This window comes from Anolis carolinensis, chromosome 4 (genome assembly GCF_035594765.1).
Source record: "Anolis carolinensis isolate JA03-04 chromosome 4, rAnoCar3.1.pri, whole genome shotgun sequence".
NCBI classification, from domain to species: domain Eukaryota; kingdom Metazoa; phylum Chordata; class Lepidosauria; order Squamata; family Dactyloidae; genus Anolis; species Anolis carolinensis.
Window position 1 is genome coordinate 25,592,420 of NC_085844.1, and position 24,271 is coordinate 25,616,690.

At 38.6% G+C, this 24,271-nt stretch overlaps 1 protein-coding gene across 2 annotated transcripts in view; it reads right to left on the reverse strand.

The window, feature by feature from the left end:
• The window catches only part of zfpm2 (zinc finger protein, FOG family member 2), a 372,116-nt gene that overhangs the window by 102,896 nt on the left and 244,949 nt on the right, over positions 1 to 24,271 (reverse strand). The window lies entirely within an intron of this gene.

Sequence of the window (24,271 nt, forward strand, 5' to 3'; positions counted from 1 at the left end):
GGCCAGGCAGTTTTTGCCTTTAGGAGCAAAAAGGGGCAAAAGTAAATGTTCAAAAGATAAACCGGATTAAACCGGAGTTTAATCCGGGTAAAAACAAACTGCTTGCGTCAGCCTGGGTATAAACGAAACGAAAGCCAAGGAACAAAAGATACAAAGAATGCAACTAATTGGCAGCAGATTCCTCTCTGCTGCCAACACTGTGCTTAGAGTAACTTGCGTCGCTCCCCCACACACACAGCAGACAGGATCTCCAACACGAGTAAAACAGCCAAGGATTGTAGCAGTTGAGTAGACCAGTTCCGTTCCGTAGATCAAAGCCAGAAGCAGACGTTTGTAGTTTTTCCAAGTCCAAGAAGGGGGGAAGACAAGCCGTGGTCAGTTCAGTCCGAGTTCTCAAAGCAGGAGATGGCGTCCGTCAAGAAGACGACGGAGGGTCAAGCTAATAAGAGTAAGCACAGGTTTGCACAAACAAATGCCCACACAATCCCTCCCGCCGTCTGACCCTGGATTCCAATCAACTTACGTCACAGCACAGGAAAGCACACAAGTCTTCAGGGAAGCGTCCCACACACACACGGATCCCAAGCGTTTGCCCAGATTACCTTGCCCAACGCAATTTGCAATTGCTCCCAAGCCCCATTTTATGCCAGTTACAAATCTTCATCACTGTCAGCTGTCCTCCTTAACCCGGGCGTTTCCTCATCACTTTCCTCGTCAGAGCTGGAACACCTCTGACTACGCCCAACAGCATCTCCAGCTGTGGATCCCGTCCCATCCCTCCAGCTAAACCATGGGTCTAATCCTGAAGGTCCCCATTCATCTTCTGTCCCATCATGGCCAGTGGCACCCACTTCCTCCCTTACCCGAGTCCAATCCATCTCATCCTCCTCTGAGCTAACCAGCCCCTCCTCCATTCTCTCCGTAAACCCTTCGAAAGACTCCTCGTCAGAAGGTGCTGCAAATATGTCTCGCAGTCTTTTTCTCTCTCGCTCCTCGAGAGTATCTGACTCTCGAGGAGTCTTACGCCCACGTCTGTCAGTAACAGAGCCATGAGGCTCAATCATAACAACAACCAAACAGAAAGATGTGAGTCTTCGCTGAAAGATTTATGAATCTTTGCACCACAAAGGAGTTTGGATTACAACACTGCTTACTTTATAAAATGAAATTTTACCATTATGGGCAAAAGTTCATGCCTGTAATTATTTCAATGCACTTCTCAGTTGATGTGTCTTAGGCAGCTGAGCCAAACCCTATTTTACATATGCAGGTCATTTCATAAGAACTGCAAGAGCTTGAACAACTTTGTGTGACCTTGCATTGAATAACACTGGAAAATTGATTTGGCTCTAGTAATAAAAGACCGTCTGCATTATCTGCATTCTAATTATAATTAATATAGCCAGGATAACTGCTGTATTATTTACGATTAGAGCTATGGTGAGCTCAGTGTAATAATAATCTGCTACATAATTTTTTATTGATCTGATGGCTTTATTGCAGAAAAAACAAAATGCTCCACAGCTGTATGACTAAAATTGCCTTTCTTGACATGCATGTTTAGAAGAATAAAATTGTATTTAACATTTCTTTTATCTCATCATATTCTCATAGATCGTTGAGGGTTTTTTTAAATTCTTCTTCCAACAATGTTCCTGTTTAAAAGCAAGAGAAAGTGAGTTGATTCACGCACACCATTTTCCCATTGTTCATTTCCTGGATATAAGTCATTCCTTAGTGCCAGTAGTTTCAGCAGATTTCATTACCAACATTGCACTATGCCTTGGGAATATACAGTGCTCTATTTTAATGGGCTGTCATCCCACTCAAAACAAAAGGACCATTTGAAAAGTAGTTCAAATGTGTCAGAAAGGTCAAAATTTCTCTGAAGATTCTACAATAGCACTCAAATGACAAAATACATGAACTTAAACTTCCAAACACTTGGGTACAGATAAAGCCGTGACCTGTGTCTCTAGTTCTGATGTGTTAAATCTAAGCAGAAACAGACATACTACTGAAAATTTTAGTGGCAAAATTTAAAGCTGCATTAATGCAGTCTGCTTCTTATCTGCTGGCCAGAAACAAATCACAAATGTTCTTGTGGGGGGAAGAATATAAAAGGCGAAAATTGTGAATTTATCCTCAGTGGGTGGCTGACCTACTGACTATCCTAGGGGGAAAAGCCATTCTATTTGCATTTACAACTAAGAATAGGTATTACACATTACTGCTGTCTCCAAGCAGGGACAACTATAGGGTGTTGTAGAGCTTCATGAATGTGAAGTCTATCATCAAAAGTGCTCTAGTCCTTTAAAGTAAAAATAACAGAGATATCTCACATTTCTTATCTGGCCATTATGGAGTAAGGTATCTCAGTTCTCCCAAATCGTGAAGTCAGGGTAAAGACCAGAAAACACATTTCCCACAACAGACCTTCTATTGCCAACTTTCACATTGGAAACCACAGAGTTGGCCTATATTTTTGGATTTCTAAGATTAACGAAGAGAATGCTGATAAATCTAATGCAAGTAGACATTCTCCAAAAATATTCAGCAGAATTCTCTTCTGTGAATTTCCCAATCCCTACCGCCCACCCCCACCACCATGCATCATTTTAATGAGATCTATAGTTTATGAGATCCACCAAGACTCATCACTCATGTCTTAGGTAAAGCTCAGCAGCAAAGTTTGAAAAACATATATATTTACAGTCCTTATAAGAAGCATCCAATAGCTCCCACTATATTTTGCTGATGCCAAGTAGTGTATTATATTGCCGCTTACAGGGTGCTCCCCCAAAATGTATATCCCCATTAGCATCTTATAATTATGGCCATTTTTGCACACGCGCACACACACACATACAAATATATACACCCTTAACAGCATGAAACATTCTGATAGGAGAGAAATGTCATGAAATTACAAGAGAAACTTTGAGTGAGTCTTGCAACTCTGTTTCAACAATGAGATCAATTCATTTGCTATGCAGGGGACAACAATATGAGCAGTTTACACAAAATTGTAATTTAAAATGAAATTTGTAACTCTGATTAAATCATTTTATATTTATACTTCAATATTAATGTATTTATTTGGCATTCAAATAATCACCATAGCTACTATTTGATACTTTTTTTCTGAGTTTTATGCAGTATACATTTTTCTTGAGTATAATACAAGATTTTTGTATACATTTTCCTGAGTATAATGCAATATTGGGAATTATTCTCAATACTATAGAAAAGTACCTGTGTCCGATTATGAGAACGAGGTAAAGGATGCAAAGGAAATTATGGGCTTTATTCAAGTTATCAAAGCAACCAATTGAGCCATCTTTGGAAAAAGAAATCAGATCATTTGGAATAAGGAATCTTCTTTTCTTCTTACATCCAAAATGTACGAGGAAAACGTGTCTTGTAAAATCATACATACATTCATACATGACAGAGAGAATAAAATGTATTTATAATTACGTGCTGCGAATAACATATTCAAAATGTTTTATATATTCACAATAAAGCAACAATGGCATCTTTTTAGACTGTCTCAATGCTAATTCCAGTTATTTTACTCGCCCATTCCCCACTCCTTAGATTTCATTCTATGTATACTTTGGATAAAATTCAGCCTTCCTATACTGTGATGGGTTATACTTAGGCTTTGTGGCAATGAAGTCCACTAGCTACTCTGCTACATGTAAGCAGTGTAGTAATTTTCTCTAGTAAATGTAAAGGTTTCCCCTGACATTAAGTCCAGTCGTGTCCGACTCTGGGGGTTGGTGCTCATCTCCATTTCTAAGCCGAAGAGCCGGCGTTGTCTGTAGACACTTCCAAGGTCATATGGCCAGCATGACTGCATGGAACACCATTACCTTCCTGCCAGAGCAGTACCTATTGATCTACTCACATTTGCATGTTTTCGAACTGCTAGGTTGGCAGAAACTGAAGCTAACAGCGGACGCTCACTCCGCTCCCCGCATTCGAACCTGCAACCTTTTGGTCCACAAGTTCAGCAGCTCAGTGCTCAGTGTTTTAACACGCTGTGCCACCGGGGGCTTCTATAGGAAGTATCAAAGTCATTCTATCTAAGCAGGAAAGAACCGTATTTCATATTTTTGAAGGAATCCCTAGAGTAATGGTTCTCAACCTGGGTTCCCCAGATTTTTTTGTCTTACAACTCCCAGAAATCCCAGCCAGGTTACCAGCTGTTAGGATTTCTGGGAGTTGAAAGTCAAAAACACCTGGGGACCCCAGGTTGAGAACCACTGCCCTAGAGTAACTTTATTGTAATGAATGCTTACACAGTATCACACAATTATCTGTCTGGATGGCATGGCAGAAATAAAGAAAGACTTGTAAATACTTTTGATTTCTCATTTTGAAGCCTCCCTACGACCAGATATTAATGAGTTGCCTTGCAAATATAATCTTCTGCATATATATTTTTGATTTATATTAACTATACTCTGGTTTTTCAGCATTGACTTGCTTTTTTATATTCTTGAATAGGTACAGAAAAATTTCCCTTTAACATATACGGTATGTGAAATAAGATTCAAGTAAAGCGGGGGCGGGGAAAGTGTTACAAAATATTTATCACAGCACACAATACAACAAATTATTTCCTTGTCATTATTTGTATTACAGAGCTGGAGGGAGCAAGGAAGTACAGAAGTAGAGAACTAGAATACTTCCTTCCAAGTAACTCTCGCAGTGATAGCATTCTGTTTTCATCTCAAAGACATCCATCCACCTACACTTTTCTACGAATAGGAGCATGATACCAGTCCTCGTCAATTAAAATTACATGTGATAGTATGAAGCAATGTATGTGAGGTATAGGAAATTCATGTTGGAAAAAGAAGAGTGGAAAAACTGCTTGAAGCTCTCACCCCTTAGTGCAGACCTTTCCAACAACTTCAAAGTGCCCAGAATCTGGTGGCAGGATTGAAATATGAATGGTAAAATATGGTAAATCATTGTATTTCATTGCAAGAAGAGGGATTTCTGCAGGGCTTTACAATGGCATTTATGTTAATGCTCGTTTATTCCACCAGTCTGTAGTTCTGACGTGCTGTTGCTTTAGAATTATGTCCTGGGCTCCTGCTTTTCTGCACGTTCCTTTCCAATTAGAGCTCACATAAAGACGATTCAGATAATCCGATCATGTCTTTAAGATATGCACAAGCTCTATGTACCTGCACATCATTCCTTTGCTCCCAGGTTTCTCCTCTTTTAGCATGAGGGAATGAAGAAGCCCAAAACCTGTGATTTGTCATAAAATTTGGTCAACATACAAATGTGGAATTGTGCTTATTGGCTTCAAAAGAAGCCAGGATTTGAAAACTGATGATTCATATATCATAGGAAGACATCCTGCATTTATTTTATGCACACACTGTTTTAGTAAGCTAGTTTGATTTTCTGGATGCAACTACTGAATGTGAAGTCATATAGCCTTTCAGAATGTGCCACAGAGGAGCATTTCTATGGAAGCAAAATACTGGTGCTTATTGTACTGTGCTGTGGTTGTTGAGCTTGGACCCCCCACTGGTATAAGTCTATCAAAACTATAACACAGTGCTATAGAGCTACAAGTAAGAATTCTGAAAGTGAAACAAGGCTGGAGACTGAGTCTCAAATGCAGACATCCTCAAACTGCGGTCTTCCAGCTGTTTGAGCCTCCAACTCCCAGAATTACTGACCATTGAACAAGTTACCTAGGGCTTCTGGGAGTTGGAGTCTCAAACAGCTGGAAGGCTGAAGTTTGAGGATGCCTACTTTACAACGAGTCAGTAGCAACTGTCCTGGGTTTCCCATTCATTCTTGGAGAAGCCAAAGACTGAGTCTTATGCACATAAACAACTTTCTTTACTACTGATCTATGGGTCTTCCTTCAGAAAACAAGCTGTTGTGGCTCATAGAATGTTAGCCACTAAGATGGAGTAATAAGAAGAGTTAATTGGGGGAATGTAACATTTTAAAGATGGTACAATAATTTCAGATGTAGTATGATCCCCATATCCACAGGACTAGTACCCATGGTTTCATTTATCCATATCTAAAAAAAAAGTTCTCACTAGGCATGTTTTACGTCCTCCAATGTGACTCAGTGGTATTCCTGGGTTGGAGGTCCTTCATTTCAATGGGATTTGGTATTATTAATGATTTAGCATATCCAAACAAAGTCCAGGAATGCCTCCCCATGGATATGGGGATCATATTGTTGTTGTTGTTGTTAATTTATATACTGCTATTCTCCATGCCGAAAGCGAGAAGGAGCTGAGGAGCCTTATCACCAAGGTGAAAGAAGAAAGTGCAAAAGCTGGGTTGCAATTAAACGTCAAGAAAACCAAGATCATGGCAACTACACCTATTGATAACTGGAGAAAACGTGGAGGCAGTGACAGACTTTATATTTCTAGGCGCGAAGATCTCTGCAGATGCAGACTGCAGCCAGGAAATCAGAAGACGTTTACTTCTTGGGAGGAGAGCAATGGCCAACCTTGACAAAATAGTGAAGAGCTGAGACATCACACTGGCAACGAAGGTCCACATAGTCAAAGCAATAGTATTCCCCATAGTAACTTATGGCTGCGAGAGCTGGACCGTAAGGAAGGAAAATAGACACTTTTGAACTCTGGTGCTGGAGGAAAATCCTGAGAGTGCCTTGGACCGCAAGAAGATCCAACCAGTCCATCCTCCAGGAAATAATGCCCGGCTGCTCACTGGAGGGAAGGATATTAGAGGCAAAGCTGAAGTATTTTGGCCACATCATGAGGAGACAGGAAAGATTGGAAAAGATCACGATGCTGGGGAAAATGGAAGGAAAAAGGAAGAGAGGCCGACCAAGGGCAAGATGGATGGACGGTATCCATGAAGTGACTGGCTTGACCTTGAAGGAACTGGGGTGATGATGGCTGACAGGGAGCTCTGGCGTGGACTGGTCCATGAGGTCACAAAGAGTCGGAGACGACTAAACGACTGAGCAGCAGCAGCATTCTCCATGCAAGGGGACTCAAAACGGCTTACAACCCATAAAATCAGACAGTTACAATAAAAAATACAAATTAATTCCCCATGTAACAATTAATAAATTAAAACATTTAAACATTAAAATATTTTTTTTAAAAAAAATTCCATTCCACATAACAAAAGATATAAAACTGATATAAAAACATATTAAACATACAATTTAAAAGCCATATCATATCCTATTACTTTCGGTCATAAGAAACAAATCAATCAATCAATATTGCATATCTTTAAATAATAGAGTCTCTTTGGGGAGGACAATTGTTATCAGTGTGAAAAAGTTAAAATGTTTGTCATGGTGGACTGTGCTGCATGTTTTAAGCTATGCAATTATATTCTGAAATGAAAACCGGGAAGCCCCCATTTAATCACTATAAAATTGTTTTAGCAAATGATGGCAGAACCTGTGGCAAAAAAAGCAATTGTAACGCATCATTTGAACCACTTGTCTATCTCTTTGCTGTTTTAGTACCCATAGAAGAAATGAAAAATCTATGTAGTTTAAATGTAATATAGAGAGGCTTATATTATTTTCTTTGTGACAGATTCCACAGCTATTTTTTCACTGCTTGATATAGAGACTAAGTTAGGCCTCAGGGAAGGAATATATATATATATATATATATATATATATATATATATATATCGAGAGAGAGAGAGAGAGAGAGAGAGAGAGGGGGGGGGGCGGCAGGATTTGCCTAACAGCAGCATCTTTTTCCCTCCTGCAACTTTATCCACCTTCCCTTATACATAAAAAGCATTTTATTCCATGTTTCTTTTAAAAAATATGCACACCATTAGTTATCTCCTTCTTAATCCCTCTCAGAACCAGTAGATTGTTTGTCTAGAAAGCCTTACTTCAGTATCAGCTGCTGTGTTTGCTACTCTCCCTTCCTCTCCTTTCCGGCGACCAGCCTCCCTGCCTCCTCAATCACATGTGTTGTTTCTCATTTAAATGAACAGTTGGATTCTTTTATTTCTTACAAGTGCTGGATTCGCCTTATCGCCCTCATTCCTTTGGGGGTTGCCAATTGGTTTTATCCACGGATGTATCATTTCTCATGCTTCCTTTTTTTCTTACAAAGAGAAAGAACCACTTCGTCAACAAGCCTCTCCGGAGTGGAAGATTAAAAACCTAGACATCACCTACCTTGCAGCGCTACTCCCAACTGGGTTGTGTAAAACTCAATTAAACTTGTCCCCATTGAATTCTGCATTACAGTACATTAAACAGAAAATTCTTCAAGCGTGATGACAAAGCTTGAAACCTTGCCTCAAAGCTGTTCCTTGTAGCTTTCTTTAACATTTCAGACTTTATGGTGCAAGCCTCCCGTTGACACAACTTTAGTCCAGCTATGAAAAATCACAGAGCCTCACAGGGATTAAAAGAAATAAAGGGGAAGGGGAGGGGGGGTAAAGAAATGTGTGAAAGCTGGTCTTGGCACTTCTCTTCTCTTAGTATATCTATTGAAACTATATTACCAGCAGACTAGAACCTGAGATGTATTATAGAGGACTGTAATCTAACAATTTCAAATGCAAGAGTATGCTCATTCTGTTCAGGTGCTTTCATGCATGTTCTTTTTTTTCCAAGGACGTACAGTGGCTCACAATATCTCCTATTAGCACATTATATATGTTGCCTGAGGATTTCATCAGCCTAGGAACTGAAAAAGGCACCGACCTTTCTTTCTCTGTCCTAGTCTTCATCATAAGAAATTTGAATATCAACAGCTTACAACTATGGATTGGATTTTGAACTACTCTGTCAGAAAGAAGTGAATGGCAGGTAACTTTAGAATAAGATCAGCATCCAGATTCCAAGTACACTGCATTGTAAGTCTCACACTATGGTCATTTGTATAGGGATGCAAATTGTTGCTTATTTTGCTTTTTCATGCAAGAAGGGAAAAAAACAGAAGTTTCTTCACATTCACTTTTAAAAGTTGTACATTTTGAAAACTTTTTACATTTCAAAGGCATGTTTTGCATAAGGATTTATGTTGGAAAATAATTTTGTAATGTGCATGAGTTAATGTTTTCTGCAATTTTTCCTATTGTTTTCAGCAGATTATGTGTCACTTATCATTTTAAAACAATTGTTATGCCAGTCTGTCCTTAAAGTGTTAATGTGCTTTGCTTAATGAAGGAGAAAATAAATTTATTCGTGAAGAAATAAAGAATATTCACACATTTTCTCCTTTTCACAAAAAAGGGGTGAAAAACATTGACACAGTCCATAGAGAAAAGGTGTGCTGTAATATATTTTACATTTTAGAACTTTTGGTGAAATAAAATTGACTATGAAAAAACTGACTTTTACCTAAAGAGCTCTTGCTCGAAACCCAGTGTAAATCCTATCCTATTTTATGCATAAAAATGTGTTTGTACAAATTAAATAGATTTTGTACATTTTTTCTGCAACCAATCCTAAAGTATAGGAAAACGTCACAAATCAAATAGGAGAAGATTTACATCATTAGCAGTTTTGCACAGCGCTTCTGTGCTTACATTGTGGAGACCAATTTACACATAAAAAAGTACTGATCTTTTTATTCTTGTGTGTGGTAAAACATTTGGCACTTGACAAATGTTCAATGAGTTGTTTCGGTTTGTCAAGACACCCTTTCATATTGAAGATTAGAAAAATTGTAAATATTCTTTACATCTTTATTTTCTTTTATTTTTTCCTTGTCATAAAAATAAAGCCAGATGAATCCAATTTCGACCACACATCTTTCTAAAGTGGCACCATGGATTTAAACAATTTTCCATTGCCAAGCTAATATGAAGTCTGAGTCCTTTACTATAATACCAAGTAGTGACATATGTGCCCTTCAGTGTGTCCCATTTCTATATTACATGGAGTGATGGAGAAAACGCCTTTATGATATGAAGAAACAGCAAGCCACATAAATGATACAATGTATGAGTTGAGTCTTAACAGAAACACCCAATTCTATAATGGTTCCATTTGCTACAGGTTTTCCCATTTTTATTTCTCAAAAGGACCACAAAGTGGCTGTAAACACTTTAAAAAAACAAAAACAAGGATAGCCTTAAAGTAAAAAATAAAACCACAATCACAATAAAAATACTAGAATAAAAATATCAAAACAGCAGAGAAAATGTGAAAAACTAGCAGTGTCCAGCAAAGCAGCAAGCACTACTGCCTACTTAGGGATTCTGAGAAATTGAAGCAAAGTCATAAAGGATCTCATTATAGAGGGGGGAAAGTACTGTTGAAGCACTTCACGCCTCTCTGCTCTAGGAACCACTGTTTTTCCTGCATTGGAAGTATTAGAGTCCAAGAAATCAAGAAGATTGACAGATGTAAAGCAACCATTTTGATGAGACACATGCAATGTATTTCTTTGCAACACACACTATAGGAGAATGTTTTGCAAAACGAAACACAGAAAACTGGTGGTGAAGGGATGGTGAGATCTGTGCCCCCATTACAATTTCTATAGCAGTTGAGCAGAGCTGAGATCCACCTCCAAGAGAAAGGATAGATCATCTATGGTAGTGGTTCTCAATCTGTGGGTTTCCAGATGTTTTGACTTTTAACTATAGTTCTGTTTATTATGTGTATTGTATTGTATTGTATTGCTTTTATCATGTTGGAAACCACTGTGAGTCCCCTTAGGAGATAGAGTGATATATAAATAAATTTTGTTGTTGTTGTTGTTGTTGTTGTTGTTGTTGTTGTTGTTGTTGTTGTTATATAACTCCCAGAAATCCTAACAGCTGGTAAACTGGCTGAGATTTCTGGGAGTTGTAGTCCAAAACCCATGAGGACCCACAGGTTGAGAACCACTGATCTGTGGTTTTGTTCTTCCAGCAGGAGCTTCTTGAACGTCTATAATAGAAATGAAATGGACTGGTGGACATAGTAGCGGTCACTTGATCTTTTGGCACCAATCTTCTGCATTTCTATGCTGCTAGGTCTGGCCCAAAACAGTGTGCCCTGAAACGGAGTAGCACTAGCCATCCTCCCATCCACATCAAGAGATGTAGTATTTAAAACAATGCGAGTGAATTTGGTACATGAAGCAAGCATTCCTTCTTCAACCTTGTGATAAAAACAACATTCAAATAAAACGAATAGATAATAATTATTCACCCAAAAATCTGCCAGCTGAGCCAGCTGCCTCACTCTGCCTAATGGATAGGACAGTCCTACTGGATACTTGGAGAGCAAAGAGAGGGAAGTCCAGTGAAAGATGCAGGGTGTGCTTCTTCTAAATTTGACTTGTTTCACCTGCCCACCTCCTGCAAGTTTCTCTTCTGAATACAGGGCAGGTAGATGAAACAACTGCAGCCCAGTAACTTTCAGTAGATTATTCTAGGGGGTTATGTCTTGGTTTGCAAACAATTTGTTTATTTTTAAAAGATAAGCCAGGTACCTGGGATAGGGGTCGAGACAGAGAAACTGCATTTCCAGTTTCAAAATTTATACAAACTCAAGTAGGCTTATAATTAGAAATAAGTGAATCATTATAAGTGTATTATAACAGGCATTGAATAATGTTTATTAACATTTTTATTAAAATTCATTTATTAATAATAAATTCTATTTTAATGTATTTATATCCAAAAACAAACAACACCTTTGTGGAAATGCAGACTAGCTGACTTCCATGAAAAGGTTAAAATTGTCCCAGAGCAAGAAGAAATATTGCAAAATTTCTATGGCTGGAAAAAAAGAATTTTTTTATGTATGTACTCATTATAGCATGGCTTTCATACATACTCTTATACAGAACATTTTCTTCCTTTTCTGTCACATCTTAACTGCCTTTGCCCATCACACAATATCAGTATATTTGCTGGCTGGCTAGAGACCCAGTTCACTCCCTCATGTCTCATATGCTTCCGTTCCAACATTTCCAAGCATTTGCTACAGCTAACAGATCAACCCCATTAAGTTCATCACAGTTTCAGAGTTGAAGGTTAGGGCATATCAGTCAATTATTCCTGTGAATGATCCCTGTATGTGTGTTTTGTTTTGTTTAAAACAAAGACATATCTTTGTTATGATCTGTGTTCCAGTGTCTAGTTTCCTATCTAAAATGTATTCAGTAATATTTTTACAGAGAACTATAGTGATGCTGTTTATGAAGATTATGTTACAAAGCATCATATTATCAGACTCTGCTCTTGAATGCATCAAAGAAATACAGGGCAAGGTTTGCTAAAACTCCCCAACAAAATATTGAAGGATTTGAAACAACAAACCAGGAAGATGAAATGTAGAATAAATATATTAATACATAATACATTTATAATTATTTAATAACTAAGCAACTTTTTCACAGTCTTTCTTTTTCTCTCAATTTGTCAAAGATCATCTTCTTTCAGAACTTTAATTTATAATTAAACTTGTACTGATCATATACTGAAGTAATTTACAATGTTATGATATATCCTGATTCAGTGTAGATATTATGTATGCTGATATCGATATACATTCTGTGTTTCTGCAATCCAATATATATCTGCTACATTATCAGTGCAACATTAAGCCAAAACAGGAGAGATATTTATGGAAAACCCACAATAGCCAGAATATTCTCCATTTTGTACCATGTAAATCTTAGGGCCCTTCCACACAACCCAGAATATCAAGGCAGATAATCAGCAATATCTACTTTGAACTAGGTTATCTGATTCTATATAATATAATCCAGTTCAATGTGGATTTTCTACAGGTGTATGGAAGGGGCCTTAGGGCCCATCCAAACAAAGCCCAAAACATGTGTGTTCACATGTTTGTACCAGAGGCACCTAAATGATGCCTCTGGTAAAATCAAATTAATTCAAGACAAAGCAGGAAAACCCTGCTTTGTCCTGAATTAATTTGATACCTGGTAAGACCCAGATCTTTGATAAGTTCTGGATCTTTCCAGGTCTGGACTCAGTGTGTATTTGGTCTGGAGATCGTGTCACATGGTCGCTGGGCCCAATCCACACAGCCTTCTCGGGCTTTTCGGGTTGTACAAGCCCGGAAAACCCAGAGGGCACTACCCCCCCCCCCCAAAGCCTTAAAAATTAAAATAACTTACCCGGCTGCCATTAAGGTCCTGCCAGAGTCCTCCTGGCATGTAGAAATAACACAACAGGAGAGGGGGGCATAAGGAAAATTGCTTCCCCCCCCCCCGGTCTCCTAGTGTGTCATTTCTATGCACCAGGAGGACTCTGACAGGACCTTTAAGCCCCCCCCCCCCCCAATTTAAATTGTTTTAATTGTAAGGCCTTTGAGGAGGGGTTGGGGTGTCTCGGTTCCTTCCTAGATACCCCTCTCGGAAACAGCAGGCTTTGTGGGGGGATGTGTAGGGACTTAAACATGCTTCTAAGTGGGTTTCTTAAACCCGCTTCGGTGTGCATTTAAATGCTGCCTGGAAGCGGCCTTAGATAACAGCTCACTATTCTTTTGGTCCTGCTGGACTTCTCAGCAGTTTTCAACACAACCATTCTTACTGGTATGGGACTTGGGGGTACTATTTTACAGTGGCCACGTTCTTTCTTGGAATAATGAACACAGAAGGTAGTGCTGGGGAATTCCTAGTTCACACCTTGGCCATTGGCCTATAATAATAATAATAATAATAACAACTTTATTTTTATACCCCGCCTCCATCTCCCCGAAGGGGACTCAGGGCGGCTTACATGGGGCCAAGCCCGAATAAAAACAGTAGCAGTATAAAACACAGCAATCGACAACAACTTGCACAATAAAAAAAATAAAAAATAAAAATAAAACATTAGCCAATAAAAAACAAGAACTAATAAAAACATGGATTAAAACTGAGAGATTGTAAAAGTAGACTGGGTAAAGTGGGGCCTTTCAGGATTCAGTTCTGTCCCCCTTTGCTATATACATGTAAATGAGTTTTGGGGTATGATCCATCAGTAAGTAGATGACACCCAATTTCATTACTCCTTTCTGTCACAAGCCAAGGAAGTGATTTTGGCAATGCCAGTTTGGGACCAAAATAAAGACTTTTCTATTCTGGCAGGCATTAGGTGAATGACTATATTGAGCACATATTAAACAATAAGCTGGATACTGATTATTGTAGGTCTAGAGTGTGTGTACGTTTTAATGATGTTATGTTTTAATCTGATTTCAATTTTATTTGATTGTTTAATCTTATTTTAACTTCTATAGGTAAAGGTAAAGGTTTCCCCTGACGTTAAGACTAGTCATGTCTGACTCTGGGGGTTGGTGCTTTTCTCCATTTCTAAGCTGAAGAGCCAGAGTTGTCCGTAGACACCTCCAAGGTCATGTGGCCGGCATGACTGCATGGAGCGCTGTTAACTTCCCACCGGAGCAGTACCTATTGATCTACTCACATTGGCATGTTTTCGAACTGCTAAGTAGGCAGAAGCTGGAGCTACCAGCGGCCGGAAACGCCGCTCCCGGGGTTTGAACCTGGGACCTTTCGGTCTGCAAGTTCAGCAGCTGAGTGCTTTAACACACTTCACCACTGGGGCTCCTTTTTAACTTCTATATCTTGTGTTTTTATCTTGTGTTTTTTTTTAATTATAGTTGGCCATGAATTCTGCATCCATATATTCAACCATCAAAAAGCTTTAAAATATTAAAAATAAAATCCAAAAAGCAAACCATGATTTTGCCAATTTATATTAGGGATATCACTTTACTACACCACTATATGTAATGGCACTTGAACATCCATGGCTTTTGGAATTCAGGCAGGGTCCTGGAATTAAACTGCTGTGGATACAAAAGACCTACTGTATGATTTATTTAATTGCTGTAAACTGATTTGAATCTGAGAAAAAGATAGGACAGAAATGATCCTCTTTCTGATCTGCCAGAAAGCAGACTTATGGGCATCTATAAAGTCCAACATTCCAATATTCATGCCAGGTTACATTGTATCCTTTCATTGGCTTAAATGTGCCTCAATTTTTAGCCATCCCCCCTCCCAAAAAATACAAATTATTTGAACACATACCCTCATTGACTAAAACATGCTTTTGCAGCATTTGTATGTACTTAGTGTGTACTTTTTTTTCTTTTTCACAATTTGAGATATGCACATTTTAAAGATATGTTCACAGCAACCTGTCAACATGATAATTCCATAGCATTAATTGTGTCTGACACACATATATACTGATTAGAATTAATGATCAGGATATATCAGAATTAAATCAGAATTAAAACAAGTCCATCAAATTGTATCCTGCAAGAGAATTTTCATCCTCACAACACGCAAAAAGATACATAGATATAACGTATGTCCTGAGCAAGCAATAACTTAGTTTGAAGATCTTCAGTCTAACTGGAGATGTGTTTAATGTTCACAAACCAAAAACAATGTTGATATAGTTCCCAGTTTTAAAAGTTAAACCCATTATTTGAAAGGAGAACTTTTAGAGAACTTTGTAAATGAATGGCAACCAATGATCCAACATCTCAATGTAAAATTAATCTTAAAATGTATATAGGGGAACCTATAAAACTGTAGACAAGGAAGAAACGGATATTAGTTTAGAGCCTATGATACCTTTATATATACTATTTAAATATAATATTGTGACCCCTTAAAGAAAATATATTATCTGAAAAATGTTTATGGAACACCAGTAGCTGGGAACTATTGCACTGTATGCAACAAACACTTATAAATGTATATCTATTTGAATAAATAAAAGAAAGAAGGAAGGAAAGAAAGAAATGTTGGTTTTAGTAACATTATTTCCTATATTGTCATGATTCAACTTTCTATATGATACTGACTCTCAAAGCATCTTCTGGGCAAATAGCTAGGAACATGACTGACAGTCCAATCCAGGAACCAAGGTAAGCCAACGTAATTGGACAAAAACCAGTTTATTGCATCAATTTCAGTGGGATTTGATCAGCTTAAATAGAAATACTTTGCTCAACTGAGAGTTACTCTGAAGACCACACTTACTCTGTAACAGCTTATTAACATTAATTGCATCTTCCAGAATATAACTATAACTCTGTGTAAAGTTAAACATAAAATGCTTTAAAAATTAGAATACATAAAAAAGACTTGTACAACATAATGCTACACACACATACCTACTCAGAGGTAAGGTCCAACATTTTCCATTGGACTTACTTCTAAGTAAGCAGTATAAAACTGTAGAATGAATTTATTTAAATCAGTGTATTATCATTGTTCCCACATTAATAGTGGTGGGTATTTTTCTGATGTTTAGGATTTTCAAAATATGCTATTCAGTTTCACATGTGCTGATCAGAAGAAGAAACTGATGAAGGTTTGGGGATTTTTTTTAAAAAAAAGTATTAGTAGTAAATGTATTCTAAATATGTTGCATGGAAATAATTTATAAAATATAAACTATTGTACAACAGTCTAATCTCAGATACGTGCACTTGTGTGTAACACTCAGATTGACTGCATTATGTGATCTTGTTGAAATCAATTAACTGGGTCCTTACAGTGCAAGGTACATTATTGCCCATTTGCCCAATCACCCTGGGAGACTGACGAGTCTTTCACTTGCATTATTAATTACTAGTGTTAGCTGGACTCCCCAAGAAGCAAACCTCTAAGCACTTCCACGAGGGGGAGCCATGTAAATTTCTTTTTTTCCCTTGAAGATCTGTAATCATCAGCTAGCAACCACATACATACAAGGAGGATTTAAATGTTTTGTTCCATGTATTCATTTAACTGCTCACATCCAATACCCAGGTTGCTTTTTAACATTTTCCATTCATCTTCCTTGGGAACTAGTAATCACTATAAATATTATAACAAAGTTATTATCTTAATTAAATTGTTTATTCTCTTATTCTTTTTTATTATTATTAAAACCAGATTGGATAGCCAGAAGGCAAGTAACATATTAGTTTTATGTTCCAGAAACAGCTTTTTAAAAGTAGAGTTTCCAGTAATCAGTGAAAAATAAATGCAGAGATTTCTCCTCTTTTATTTTCCACAAAGTACACCTGCCAACATTCATTTCCTTCTGTGTCAGAAACACAGTGCAGGGAAATTTGACAGGAATCAGTATAAAATAGGCTGTGGATAAATTCATTCTTGTTTCATTTTATATAGACCTTTTTGCTCTCTGTTCTGATGGGTCTGTTTGAAAAGAATGACCAAGGTTTGATATTAGGCTTCTAGGTCATGGTTTCACCTTGACAACAGCTCTTTCATTTCAAGCAGTAACATTTGCCAGGATCCCTAAGGTGCTTTCATTTTTGTCAAACCTTGTTTTTTAAAAATAAAAATGCTATGAGTAGCAAAGGGGAAAAAAAGATAAATCTTAATTCACAAGCTGCAATACTATCTCTGTGTCTCCAGCACAAAACTTCAAATTCAATCCAAAAAGTGTATGTGTATTAGAAGTCTGCAGATTTAAACCTTGTCCACCATGATCAAACTGGATTTATGGAGCATCATAACTCTCCAGACACCATCCAGCAGCTTATTAATTTAATAGACTCCTGTCCATTCCATGATGTTCCTGCCCTGACAGTCTCTCAAGATAAGGTGAAAGCCTTTTGACAGGACAGAGTGCATATATATTTTCTTCTGTTTTCTCATGTATGGGGTTGTCGACAACTTGAAATGTGTGGCTCAGCAAATTGTGATTTCTTTTTATATTTAACTTTGCACAGAAGACAACAGCAGCATGCTTCCTGCGAAGAAAAGTGTGAAAATGGTGGCTTCTACAAATGCCAAACATCACATAGACTTTACGCTTGTAAAATAATATATAAGAAGTTAATGTTACAATTGTTCTGTCAGAAATAACCTCTAACAGGTGATAAGAAATTCTGGAAATAATTTTTCAATATTGAAGAGAGCCCTCTATGGACCAAGATGTTCCACGCTCAGAAACCTCCCTCTCCCCAAACTGCCATTATAGACATAAGGGTCTTGCTGTGTAAACTTCAAATTCAGAGAAAACTGGAAAGGAAATGGGAAAGTGCTGGTAGTAGGACAACACCTTGTGTTTCCATTGGCCCAAGGGCAATGATATATCAAAGGCACTTATGAGATACAATGTTACTACTGAAAAACCAAGACACACATAAAAATGCTTAAAGGCACTCCTCAAAAAAATACTAGACCCCCTCCACAATCTGGCTTCTGATATGCCTATAACCAGACCAGCCTTCACTGGATATCATGCAGTCAGAAAATGTTCATAACCAAAGAAAGACACTCTGCTCTTTCAAAGAAAACCACCCTCCCACAAGCACACATGTTAGAAAACTGGGTCTAAGCAGAATAGCATGCCATTTTGACCCAGGGGTAAGACATGCCAACTCTCTGTCATGGAGAGACAATACCACATTTCCAATGAGAAAGTTAGCAAATGGGGGGGGGGGAGCAGCTGGAAAGGGAAAGCTAAACCCTGGGTAGTGTCACGGTCCCTCTCCTCTTGAGGGTTCTTCATCTCTGTTGGATGCCTGATAGCCAGCTACAGACCTCAACAAAGAGGGGGGATTAAGCATCCTAGGATGCTTTCTAATGGACGGAACCCCACACTGACCGCCATACAACTCCATGGGGTGAAAACGGTGCCTCGCCAGGAGGGCCACGCTTCCTTTATGTAATGGGGAAAGTGTTGTTAAGAGGAAGCTGCGCATGAGGTGATGGATTTGCACTGCTGCCCCTTTCCTTTTTCAGTGAAGCCAGTCAAAGTGGAATGTTTCACCTGGCCTTTGTGATGAGGCCCCAGGTCCTGCTTCAGTTCAGCAGGTTGGATTTGCTTCAGAGCAGTTAAAGGAGTTTGAATAGAGCTCCTAGTCCACAAGAAAGGTGGAGATGTGTCAGGGCTCAGGTCCTGAAGGAGGATGAGGAGGAAGAGGACTTCCTTCCAGCAAATGAACTGAGGACCATAGCTGAGCAGATACCTGGGCAATCTGAGAATATGGACCCTAGTACCGCTCAGAAAGAACCAGGCCCTTCTGATGTAGAAGTGCATGAGCCAGAACAAGATTACACTAATGATCAGAAATAACTTGCCTGCCTGGCTTCAGCTGAGGCTGGATTCCATACAACTGTGAAGGTCAGGTAGATTGGCACAGAGGAGGGCTACATAGCTGTAAAGGCTTGCCGCTGACAGCATAAATAACAGATGCTGGCAATAGCCTGGTAATGGCAGCAGTTATCGTTGTATAGAGAGCTTCAGCCAGAAAGGGATGCCTGGGGAGATGGGAGGGGTGAGGAGGAAAATCCCTCCCTCCATCTCCTCACGTGTCATTTTCTCACACCACAAAGATGCAAGTAGAGGCTCCATAGGGGCCGGGGACCTTTGCAGTAAATTTTAGGGGGTAATTTGCAGGATGGGAAAGGAATGGGAGCCTCCTGCACCTTTGAAATCCAGGATCAAAGGTGTGGAATAGCTGTGGAAATTGATCTTCAGGAAACACGTGACACATCCCAGTAGTCAATCCCCACAAGCCCAGCATTTTCATAAAGATCTAGATGTAATGAGGTGTTTAATTAATGTTAAATAAATCAGGGAAACCTCAATTTACTCTGCATTAATTTGCTTTTACTGGAGGTATCGTTTGGAGGCCTCCAGGAAAACCAAAACAGGTTTCGTGTTTTGGGCCAGTCTGGATGGGCCCGTAGATGTAGTGAACAGCTGCAATAAAGGCATTAGAAGGGCCACAGCTGTGGAATGCTCCCCTTAAATAATTCCTGGGATCAGAGTGCTGGCTGAACAGGTGGCCTATATAAGAGAGTTAGTAAAGTTATTGATTTTTATTTCCCTTCTCCTCTTGATGGCCTGGCTTTTATATATGTGTTTAACTGATTTACTCTTGGGTTGCTTATCAACATATCTGTGTCAACTCCCTGGAACTCTGTCTCTGATTTATGGTTCTCCTGATCTTGAACTGTTTTGACCTTGGATACCTCCTGTTACCACAGCATTTGACTTTGGCACCCTGAATTCTTGTTCAATATTGAAAGCAGGACACATAGAGAAATACCTACCAGACAAGACCACAATACTTTCCTATAATTGTTTTATTTACATCCTGCCTTCTTTCCAGCTTGGGAGCAGAAACACCAAGAATAACCATTGTACTCAAAGACATTCATTTCCAGAGAAGCATTCAGGTTCCCCCAGATGAAAAATAACCTGGCATACAGTTGCAATAAACCCAAAAAATTTGTAACAGTCTGGAAAGGAAGGGAAGAAAAAGGTGCCATACAGGATAGCCCCATCTTTCCAGGAGCAGCAGAAGTTCATTATCTCCTGCAGATGCAAGCTGTTTGAGTTTAGAACACCATGGAAGACAAGATAGTTTAGTTAGGGGTGGAGTGTGGGAAGGCAGCCATTTCCAGCCACAGACAATAAACAACAAAGGCTCTTCCAAGTCACTAAAATTAACGACCTTTAGTGACTTGGAAAATCCTTCATTATTCATTCTCTTGTAAAAATATGCTAATAGATTTTGTCTGCCTTGATTCTGCACAACTGTACAGCTATGAAAAAACTGTAACGCTAGCAGTACATGAAAAGTTTCCTGCAAGAGATGGAGAAGGGAACACAGAGGAGCAATGAGTGGAGATTTTTCTTGCTCACTTCACTATAAAATACAAAGAAAATGTAGCTTATATACATATGCAGGAGTGGTGGTAGAAGGCCAACACATTTTATCAAGTAATTGCCCAAAGTAAAGCACCACACAAATTTCAACATACTGTTGGCCCATACACTTCCCACACCCTGGTGGCTACTCATAGCAGGGGAGAGCCATTGAACAGGTTGGGAAAATATAGCCCCTCATCTTTGGACAAAAAGTGAGGCACAGCAGGTCATACCTTGGCATGACACAGAAGATATACAGTTACTGCTTTACCACCAGCAGTCAGTTCTAATATGCACAGTATAAGGCAGTAGCTCTCTGTCATCTGGGAGGTAAAACCTGAGAAACACTGTTTTATACCATGCTAGAAAGCGGTACACAAGGCAGCAGCAAACATCATACAGAAAGAGAAAATTGCTCTTTGTCAAAAGAACTTGTGAAGGAGTTCAGCAATGGATCCAAAATATCTTCAACAAAGAAAGGGGCATCACAAAGAGGAAAGGGATATGTGAGCATTTGTATATAGGCAGTCCCCAAGTTACTAACAAGATAGGTTCTGTAGGTTTGTTTTAAGTGGAATTTGTTTGTAAATTGGAACAGGTACATATTTAAGTGAAACTTCAGATAGATAGATTGATAGATATGCATGCATGCATGCTTTGGTTAGCATATATCTATATGATATCCAAAGATTTCATCTCACCTCCTGTTCCTGTGATAACTGGGTTTGGAAAAAAAATTGGCTTCTTGTGGAAACAAGGATTGGTGAGTAAGCTTCAGCTGAGACACCTTTTTCCCATGAAAACTTTCAGGAGTGAATTTTCCCCCATAAGGGTAGATTTCTCTCACTTATTGTTGTCTTGCCCCCAATTGTGATTGTGAGTTGTTTGTGAGTCAGATGTTTGTAACTCGAGGACTGCCTGTATGTTGCACAAGTGTGTGCTACACTCCTTTTACATGGAATAGCATTGATACTCTGTATGGACTCATCACAATTACCAAGTTGTTGTTGGCGGGGGGGGGGGGGGGGGCAGGAGCTATGAAAAATGTTTTCTGTTACTTTATGGGTTACTCTTTTTGTAATCATCACTGCACCATTTACCTTTGTACCAGAATAGAAAGACATTGTGGCAGATAATTCTGATTAAAGATGCATCTTGCTTATAAAGAACACGATAAATAAATGTAAGAATATTTCTTTGGAGGGACAACTTAAAAAGAATTTGTTTGGCTGGGATCTTGATTTTGCAGCCTGTTATATATCCCCCTTCCTCCCCAACTGTGGCAAATTTCTGCCTCGGACAGGATAGCAGGTAATAGCAGGTAATCTGTGCCATCTACATGAATATTTCCTGGTCATTGGGGAACTGATTGTCAGAGCCACTTTTTGAATGTGTTAGTTGGATCTTCTTGGACTGCTTCTGGAAAATATATATAGTTTCCATTTGCACAGATAGACTTTGTTGCTCTATGCACTGAGCATGTCTTTCTGACATTTCATTTTCTTGAGTAGTGTCTAGGAAGATATTCTGACTGAAAGCTTTGTGTTTTTTTCTAGAATATCTCCCTCCCTCCCTCCCTCCCTCCCTCCCTCCCTCCCTCTTCTTTCTTTCTTTCTTTCTTTCTTTCTTTCTTTCTTTCTTTCTCTTTTGAAACATAAAAACACTCAGAACAAGTGGGAGTGTGCCCCTGCAAAACATGAAATCGCTTACTGTAGTAAGAATAACTGGGCAACATAACGTAGAAGTTTTGAAAATAAAAATGCAACTTCTCTTTAGCTGAGAGTTCTACATGCCATGCACTGTCAAATAGGATCCCTAATCCCTCTGTGAGTAGCTATTGTGCTTCAACTGTTGTCAAGATGAATAAAATACATTTCTTTTCTGTTTCTTCCTCCTACGTGTTCAAAAACAAACAAACAGTGACCCACTGGAACTATCCACTTGTCGCAGAGGTAAGCTAAAAGAGGAATATCTGGTGGTATGAATAATTCTTAGGTTTTATCATTTTCATTTTGTTCTCCTCTATACTGGAGTTCTTGCTTGTGTCCTCAGTATTCTGGTTAGAAGCTGGGAGATCTTGTAAGCAAGAATTCAGTATCGAATATATTATTTTGGTGTTCCTTCCCCAACTAGGGCCACAGGCTAATAATAAGATATACAAAATAGAAAACCTGAGATGGGATTTATCTATACTTTACTCAGTGCATTCCACCAAATCTGAGCTGGATAGGAATGTGCCTCCTAGAAACATTACAAAATGTATATTTGAAATGTGTAAATGGAAAGAGTAAGCCTGCTCCCTTCTTCCATGGATCAGACAGAAGAAAGGGGTCAGATTCAAACAAATCATAAATTACTCCACTATGATGTATGTGTCCTATCCTTAGAACTCTTATCCACTTCTATGATGATTATGACTCTAGTTTTTCAAATTGCAGTCATAATGTGCATGGAAGAATTACAGGTATCTTGAATCAAGGATAGAGCCTCTGAAAGAGTAGGATATGATGGCCATTTCAATTCTTACATTGACTCCAGTAAATATTTTAGTGTATCATGTAAATTTGATGGCACAATATAAATAAACAGCACCAACCCCTTTCTCCACTTAAGCTAAGAGGGCTAATTACACTGAGGGAATACAATGGCCCTTATTCCCAAAATGCACCAGTAGAGAACTGAGCTGTCCTGTCCTGACCTACTGCAACCTGAATGACTTCAGCCTGACATAGCTGAGTCCCATTTACAGTGTTTGAATGTTTCCAGTCTTCATTATCATGGCCTCACTGGTTCAATTGGAGCTACATGACTTAATTCTGGGCCTGTCTGATTTAGAGTGGGCATGGACCCCTAGTCTCACTAATCAGGAAAATCAACAACTGCCTCTAAATGTAAAGTGTATATTCACAAATCAGGTGAATTGTGGGTTTTTTTCTTTTTAAAACTTGCTTGCTATTTTTTTCAAATTTCAATCACATTGGGGCATTATTCATGCTTTAAATCAACAGCTATAAAAATGATGCAGATTCACCAGCTTTCAAGTACATTAGACATAAACGTGATGGCTATTCTGCAAGGATTTACATATAGATAAATGCATTACTTTTCTTTTTAAGAAGCCAAATGAACTGATGTTTTTCCATAATTATTACATTTAAACATATTATGGTCTGATATCCTTACAAAATAGTATGAGATCATTGTTTAGAAATGTGCATTGATCTACAAAATTCAGCAAATCATACTATAAAGTACTTTATAGAATGCACCTCCTATGCATGCATACAGAAAATGTGCAGATGGCAATTAATGCCCTTCCCTCCCGACCATTAAAATGTATTTTATCCAGAAAGGTAGGATATCAGAGGGAGATCTAAGGAACAAAATTTTCCCTAGATGCTTCCAGCATCTAAAACCGAGTTCTGCATGACTTCTGTCTTAATGTCAAATATCAGTCTTACATGCCACACAAAAATGGTCTCAGACACATATTAAGCATGTTGGTTTTGCTGCATGGAGTTATCCTGTGGTGCTCTGCAATCAATTACTGTTATACCACCATCATTAATAATTTTCTTAATGAAAATGATTCTGTTGATCTCCGTTGTATTTTAATTATCAGAGTTAAGCATAA